The sequence below is a fragment of the Acartia tonsa genome, chromosome 1, assembly GCF_053477335.1.
Source record: "Acartia tonsa isolate MP-2025a chromosome 1, ASM5347733v1, whole genome shotgun sequence".
NCBI lineage: Eukaryota > Metazoa > Arthropoda > Copepoda > Calanoida > Acartiidae > Acartia > Acartia tonsa.
Genome location: NC_137260.1, coordinates 22,428 through 30,994, shown reverse-complemented (window position 1 = coordinate 30,994; position 8,567 = coordinate 22,428). Strand labels below are relative to the sequence as shown.

General features: G+C 32.7%; 1 long non-coding RNA gene across 1 annotated transcript; it reads left to right on the top strand.

The window, feature by feature from the left end:
• The first annotated feature begins 6,764 nt into the window (after positions 1-6,764).
• Positions 6,765-7,357, top strand: LOC145331752 (uncharacterized). Its single transcript, XR_013883891.1, has 3 exons — positions 6,765-6,800; positions 7,020-7,059; positions 7,264-7,357. It is a non-coding gene; the product is annotated as an uncharacterized LOC145331752 (long non-coding RNA).
• Positions 7,358-8,567: the final 1,210 nt, after the last annotated feature.

The following is an 8,567-nucleotide window of genomic DNA, read 5'->3' as shown; positions in this document are numbered from 1 at the left end:
AAAAGGAAACATTATTTACTTTACTTAAGTATTAAAGATATTGAAATTTTAGAACATTATTTATTTAATGCTGCGCTATTTATTCATATAACTTTTAAATATAAGAGGAGGGGAAGTTTTGACACATTTGCGTAAACAGTGTGTATCGGCTTTATCTTTGGACTGAGAGGATAGGTTATTAAAGATAAAATCTTTCTTATATGATAAATTTCCCCCAATTTTAATATTCTTTTTGATGGCCTCCAGGTTCAGGAGCTGCAGGCCTCCAGATTCAGGGGCTTCAGGCCACCAGGTGGTCTCTGGACAGGCAAAAATAAAAAAAAAATTAAGAGTTAGAGGTCAACTTATAAAACATAAAATATGCATATTTTTCAATGTTATTTACATACTTGAAGAAAAAAGATGCATATTTTGTTTTATAAGTTGACCTTTAATTCTTCAAAAAAAATTTAATTTTTATAATTACCTGTCCAGAGACCACCTGGAGGCCTGCAGCTCCTGAACCTGCAGGCCTATCCAAAAAATCTTAAAGCTAGGGGAAATCTATCAAATAAGAATGATTTTATCCCTAATAACCTATCCTCTCTGTTCAAAGATAAAGAATATTCTCACTGTTTCTGCAAATGTGTCAAAACTTCCCCCCTCTTGTATTTAGCATGTTATATATATATTATATATATTCAAATCTACTTTTAATTCTTTAAAGAATGAAATATTTTTTTTCAAATTTCATGATAATTATAGATTAAAAAATAGATTTGAATATTTATTATAAATATTTTGATTTGATTTCTGTACAAAGCAAGCCTGTAGCCAAATTTTGATAAAATTTCTTTAAAATTTTTTGTGTCATTTTAAAATTAGTTTTTATGTAGTTAAAAAAATTGTGCCTCTAAGATTTTTGTCAATTTAGCCCCTAAATTATAAAATTTGGTTTTGAGTTAGAAATAAACCTGGATATTACCACAGGCATGCTTTACCGACCTGGAATTAATTGATATAAAGATTGTAGAATAATGATTTAGCCATAATTAGTAATTTAGGAATTATTAATTGTTCTCTGTATAAATATGTTTTTAATATACAGTTCTTTGCATTATAGAGTTGTTTTTCTATAATTAACAAGAATGACAACATCCATAAAAGTGAAGCTCTGAAACAGTAGGACAAACAAACATTAACACTTGTAGAGTGTCAGAACTGAATATATATATAAAATTTGAAACAAAATTGTGAGTAAATTTGTTGAAAAATACGTAAATGCAGTATAATACAGTGTGTTTTTTTTATGAGAACTTTTTTGAAAGCAATTTTACCCCACTTATAGTTATCAGAAATTAATGATTAATGGCTTATTTTCTGTTTTTTAAGGCAATTAATAGAACAACAAAAAAATATTTCAGTTTTTATTTAAAAAGTACGAAAGGGGGAGAACCATTAACCTTCCCTCATTCAAAATACAGACAGACATACGTCCTATTACTCTTATATAAAGATTTTAGTTTGATGAAGGTTGCGTGATTTTTGTTAAATTATTTATCAAATACAATTCTGAAAACTTATGAGTGGTTCTTTTTTATACTTTTTCCAACTAGAAGAAAGATGTACTGCTTCCTTACACCCTTACACAAGCAGAGGGAAGGACAGACAGACATACAGATAGATATGCAGACATACAGGCATACAGATAGAAATACAGACAGACATACAGACAGACATACAGACAGACAGACATACAGATAGAAATACAGACAGAAATACAGACAGACATACAGACAGACATACAGACAGACATACAGACAGACATACAGATAGAAATACAGACAGAAAGACATACAGACAGACATTCAGACAGACAGACAGAAATAAAGGCATACAGACAGACAGACATAAAGGCTTACAGTCAGACAGACAAGACATACAGACATGCAGACAAACAAGACAAAAAACAGACATATTCTGTAAGTCTTTTTTTTAAATAAACAAACAGACAGACAGACAGATAGATATGCAGACAGACATACATACATAAAGGCATACAGACAGACAGACAGACAGACAGACAAGACATACAGACATGCAGACAGATAAGACAAACAACAGACATTTTCAGTGGGTATTTTTAAAATTTGCAGAAAGTTGGACAGACAGAATGAAAGACAGACAAATAGACAACAATATATCTCCAATAGCAACTGAGAAAATTTCATGTTTACAGACAGAGAAGATTTAAATTTACTATTTCTATTTATCATTATTTTTTACTCTAAATAGCTATTTTTTTGCATAAGGATTTAATGCATTTTTTGGGACACCCAGGTAACTTTGAAAACAAGGATGACAACATCCAAAAAAGCGAAGCTCTGAAGCGGTAGGACAAAACAAACATAAACACTTGTAGAGAGTCAGAACTGAATAATCAAAATATAAATGCATAAAAGTAGTTATAAAATTGTAAGTAAATTTGTTGAAAAAACTGCTTAAATACAGGATAATGTTCTCAAAATATTTAGTCAATGAATAAGATAATGTTGTGATATAACTTGGGGACTAGTGTAACAAACAGCTCATTGGCCTTTCTCTCTCTAAAAAACTTTCAGCGGGTTTCTTTGTGCAACTAGACTCTTTGCGGGAATTCACCAATTATTATAATATTTTACCTGTATGAAAAGTAAAGAAAAACTAGCTTCCCAATAAAGATTCATTCCATGAAGCAAAACATTTTATAACAGAACAACCTTCTATGTTACACTTTGGTCACTACATACAATCTTATCCTGTAAGTCAATTTTGGTAGTTCAGCTACTCTATGAATAGATCATGGCTGTTTGAATCAACATTAATTATAATATTACCAAAATGAGAAATAAAAATCAGGGATTTGAGAAAATATAAGTTTGTCTATATGATTGGCATTTATTTATATATATTTATTATTGATTAGATTAGATTTAGTTGTAAACAAAATTCTTAATATATCTGTTAAGTTTGAGGAGGAAGGTTAGGAATTGTTTTGTTGTGATATTGAATAAAAGCACAAGAAAAATAGTCATTAAATGTTACCATTCACTTTGACCCTTACGCTCCCCCCTTACTGGTTTTTCTATCTCATTTTCTTTGTGTGAAAGACAGAGAGCCATAACTGAGTAACATTTTAAATATGGGTATGACACATAACTGAGATTTGGAATTTTTAAATATCATCCAGGTAAAAAGCAAAAATATTTTTGACTTAACCCATTAGTGCCGAACCGGGTTTTAAAACCCGGTGCCAGAAAATGGAAAACAAACCGGTTTCCGGCTTCATAATTGCATCATTCTCAGTATGAATCCCCCCTCTACTACCCTGGCTTTCATTTCCCCCTGGAGCAGGCAGTTTAGCTTACTTCCGTTTGCTGGTATAGATCAACAAAGTTTGAAAATCATGACAATTCAAAATACCCCATCTAACTTTTTTGTTTTTATAGTAAAGTCGCTGATTTTTTTCGTGAAATCTAATGTTTATTGACAAGTACATCTATATGTGAATTCGTTTTATTCAAATTATTATTTTTTATATGATTTTTTTACCGTTTTTTTACGCCCTATTATGACCCGGTTCGGCTTGGCCATACATACCCGAAAATTTTAAAACCCGGCTCGGTTTCGGTTTTTATTACCCGGTTTTAACTTTTCAACCAATAAAAATAACAGTTAACGTCATTAGTAAGGGTTTGAGCCACCATAATAACCCTAGTAATCTCTATAGGTGTCACCCAATAGTTTTATGATCGTTTTCTGATATGTAACACCCAAATTTTATATGTTCTTTTTTTGTAGTGTGTGTCTTTTAAAACTTCGAGCAACGGGTTTTTTTACCCGAAAACGGCGGCACCTATAGCCGAAACACTAAATTTGAAATAAATCGCTTCGTATTATACTTGTAGCTCTTTAGATTACATGAGGTTGTGTAGTTTTCAATTACGGATCGTATCAAAGTTCTAAAAAGTGTTCATCTCACTTTTGGCGTTCAAAAATTACATTTTTCGATTTTTGGTCAAAATAACCGGGTTTATACAGGTCAACCGGGTTTTAAAACTGGGGGAAAGCACCAAAAACGGGTGTTAATGCCTGGTTGGTATTTATGGCCAAGCCGAACCGGGTTTTTTTGCAACTTTCCTGTGCACGCCACTAGAGCAAAACAAAAAAATACGAATTCCGTTTTGACCATTATAAAGCTTCCCTGAAACTTAAAGCTCGATCGGCCCATAAAAGTGGCGCTCGGCACTAATGGGTTAAACAAAGCATCTAATGTTACTAAAATACTAAAATATCCTCTACTAGTATGTCCTCATATAAAATACAGTTGTTCAAGTAAATTTCAGGTTCCAGGTATGATTCTGCAGATCTCCATATTCTTTAAAAGGCTCTAGTGACCAAAATTTTTGACTTAGAGACTTTAAGTTCTAAACTTTTCTAACATGTATACCTTACATATTCAAATTTCTTAAAAAACAACCTCCGATTTCCTTCTGACTGCCAGCTGCGGCTGCTGGCAGCTGCCACCACCAAAAAGTTATGTTTTAACCCTTACAGATCGGGGGGGGGGCTCAAAGAGCCCCCCCCTCTAGTTTTTTCAATCTCATTTTTTTTGTAGGTAAGATGGAGTGCTGTGACTTCATGACTTTTTAAGTTTAGTAATTATACGTCGGCAAGAGTTGATTTTATTAGGATATCTGGTCTGTGTCGGTCGTGGTGTCCGGTCAAAGTCGGTTGGGTAGCACCAAAATTAGAAAAAAATTCTAAATAAATCTTAATTTCTTCATTATGACTTTTGTGTATAAGGAGAAACCTAAATTTTTTTTTGGTGAATACTTAGATATCAATGACCTTCTGAGAAAAGTTGTGTTATGACCGTTTGACCGCTCCCTGACCGACTTTATGACCGATTTTTGTCCGGCTTTTACTACAGACAAATATCATGAATATCGTGGCTTCTATTACAGCTAGAGTCCTATAATTTTTTTTGGTAAATCCTTGAGCAACATCAAACAGATTTAAATATTAATTGGCGCCGCCAACCGCCGTTTTACCGCCGTAACCGCCGAAAATGGCGGTTTCCGTTATTTGCCGTTTTTTGGCGATGATCAGAAAAAGTAATTTTTTTGTTATGAAAAATAAAAGTTCGTCCTAAAATTTGGTCATCCTAGCTGCAAAATTGGCCGCTCTACAGCTGTTTTAAAATTTAGCGGCTGGCCGCTAAAAAGCGGCTAAGGAGCGGCCTGGCCGCCATGACTAGAAAAAGTAATTTTCTCTAAAAATACACATGAACCACCAGAAAAAAATTTTACGTCTTTATCTGTAACAGGAGCCGAGATAGAGGGGGGGGGCTCTTTGAGCCCCCCCCCCGATCTATTAAGGTGGGAATTGGGGCCCGAGCTGTAAGGGTTAAGATTTCTAATATAAAGTTTACATAAATATAAACATTTTCTTGTAGCTTCAAAAAATAAGTAAATTACAGGAGTTTTAAACTTTTTAAAGATTGTTAAATAAAAGGAGAAGTAAGCAAAATTAAACTTTTTAACCCCTTACAGTCGGGCCCCTTGCCGCACCTTATTTGGTTTCGGTTATCTCAGTTTCTATTAGAGCTAGAGGGCTAAAAAATTTTGTGCAAGTCCCCTATTTGATAATGAATTTCCGACCTAAAGTGAAACAAATTCAATTTTCGCTTCCTTCACCCTTTTATTTAACAACCTTTGTTTTTAGGTCCTTTTTCACTTAAAAATTTTAAACAGCTGTATTTTTCTTATTTTTGAAGCTAGAAGAACAATTTTTTCACAGAAAATGTTTATCTTTATATAAATTTTATATTAGAAATATCAAAACATAAATTTCAGCGGCCGCAGCTGTACTTGGCAGCTGCCAGCCGCCGCAGTTGGCGGTCGGCAGGAAAACGGCAGCGGATCTTTATAAAATTTTAATACATTATGTAGACATGTAAGAAAAGCTTAAGTTTAAAATTTGAAGTATTTAAGTCAAAAATTGCGGTCACAGGAGCCTTTTAAAGATTTCTGGAGACCTGGAGGATCAGGACCTGCAGGATCATACCTGGAACCTGAAATCAACTTGAACACCTGTATTTCATATAAGGATTTACTACTAGAGGATAATGTAGTATTTTAGTAAGATAAAATGCTTTGTTTAAGTAAAAATAATATTTTTGCTCTTTACCTGGATCACCCTGCTAGGTTTGCTGGCATCCTGTGCCCGCCAGGATGAAGATATTCAAAAAATTCCAACTCTTAGTTATGTGTTATACCCATACTTAAAAAGTCACGCAGTTTGGGCTCTTTATCTTTCACACACAGAAAATGAGATAGAAAAAACCGGATGGGGGGGCGTTCAACGCTCCCCCCCCCCCCTGACCATTAAGGGTTAAAGTTTTTAAAATTAACTTATTTACTGCCCACACTATCTCACACAGAAAATGAGAAAACTTGGGGAGGGGGTTGGCTTTCAATGCTCCCCCCCAACTGTTATGGGTCATAATTATTTTAAATACCTTTGACTTTTTTTTATAATTAATACAAACAATAAAGAATTTAAAAGTTTGTTATTGCCTTGTTACTTGTGAGGAAAATGATCTTAGATATTAAACTTTTAAATGAGACAAGACCAATTTTAGGACAGGTTATCTGCCGTTGATGTTGTAGAAATATCAAGGTACTTGTAATTGTGAAATAATTTTTAATAATACTTCATTATTTGAAAAAATATTTAATTACAGAGCATATAACTGCACTTTGACTGAGGAAATGAAAGTAAGATTTTCATTTCTGTTAATCATTATAAACCTAAACAGTGTGATGTCAAAATAAATTTAAAATCTAGTCTTATTCTCAAATTTTTCTCTTTATAAAATGAATTAGCTTTAAGTGTAAAATTTTCCTATTAATAGTATCTTCCAAACTCTTTTCTATAAAGTTTAATCACTATAGAGTAATCATACAAGCTAGTAATCTAATTTGTTTCATTATCAGAAGAAATATGAGGATTATGAGAATGTTATAAATAATTCAGGTAATTCCATGTATTAATTTTAATAATATCTTTTATATTCTTTAAGGAATTAAGAACTTTTTTACAATAACAAATTGAATTACCTAAACATAAAACTTCAGATTATCTTATCATATATAATCCTTTTTAAAAACCGGATCCCCAGAGATGTTTTATTGGTTTACTTCTTTGTAATATAGCATCAATATAAAATGTTTTGTAAAGGGAATATTATTGATGCATCAAAGGCAGGACTACTCAAGATTGTAGAATATTACATTAACAATGGAACAAATATTAATGACATTGATGGAAATGGTAAGTTTGTTAATGTAAATGTAATGTTTATCTATGTACAAATCTCTAAATTTTCATTGGGGTGGGTTGATTTTGGACATTTTTATTTGAGACCTAAGGGGTAACCTGCACTTGGTTTATATAAGTACTAGCGGCCTCGCCCCTAGCCTCTAGGGACTTTGCCCCAAGAGGTGATAAAAAAAAATAAGGTGAAATTCGTAAAAGGACCAAGGAAATCTCCTGTAAAAAAAAAAAAAAATAGGGAGGGATTTTTTTGTTTTTAGGGGGATTGGGGATGTCCCACCCCCCAAGAAAATAGCCTAAAACCACCACAGGACCAGTAGGTATATACCCTGAAGAGTAGAATCAAATTGGTTCTGTGGTTACCGAGATCTGAAGCTTCAGACAGATGGACGGACAGACGGACGGACAGACATCATTCTACTTTGTATTATAGATAATACACCACTGGAATATTTAAAATTTATTTGATGTCTAAAAACTGTTGGCAACAACACATAAAATTTTATAACCATTTGTAATTGGGAGTCAAAAATTTATTGAATTAGAAATATGGCTTTATGGTGATCCCAGAAAAGGCCTTAAGGAGTAGAATCAGTAACTTTTGTTTGTTTCAAAATATCTCTTCCTAGCCTTATGAATAACTAAAAAAAACACCATTTTTTAAAGTTTACTGAGAATTGTCCAATTTGTAGAGGTTTTTTGAGATTTTCTAGGGCTAGGAACAAGATATTTTGAAATGGACGAAAGTTCTTAATTTTACTTCTCAAAGCTTTTTCAGAGAGCACCATGAAGCCATAGTTTTGATAAAATAATTTTTTATTCCCATTCACAAATAGCTATACAATCGTATGTGTAGTCGCCAATATAGACTTGAGATAAATTTTAAATCATCCAGAGGTGTATTATACTAAATATAAATTAATTTTCATATTTATCTATCTAGATAGCTATCTATTTTTTGATCTATCTTAATAAACATCAGTATATTATAGGTTTTCTCTATATATATATACTAGTGGCTTCGCCCCAAGCCTCTAGGGGCTTCGCCCCATGAGGTAATGGAAAGTCAACCCTCCAGAATAATTTTATAGTTATATTTTCAAAAAAGTTATTCTTTGCCGAATTACTCTTTGGTAAAATTAAACCCAGGTTGTGCGCCGTATGCACAAAAATTTCAATTCGTAAAAATTAAACCCAGGTTGTTCACC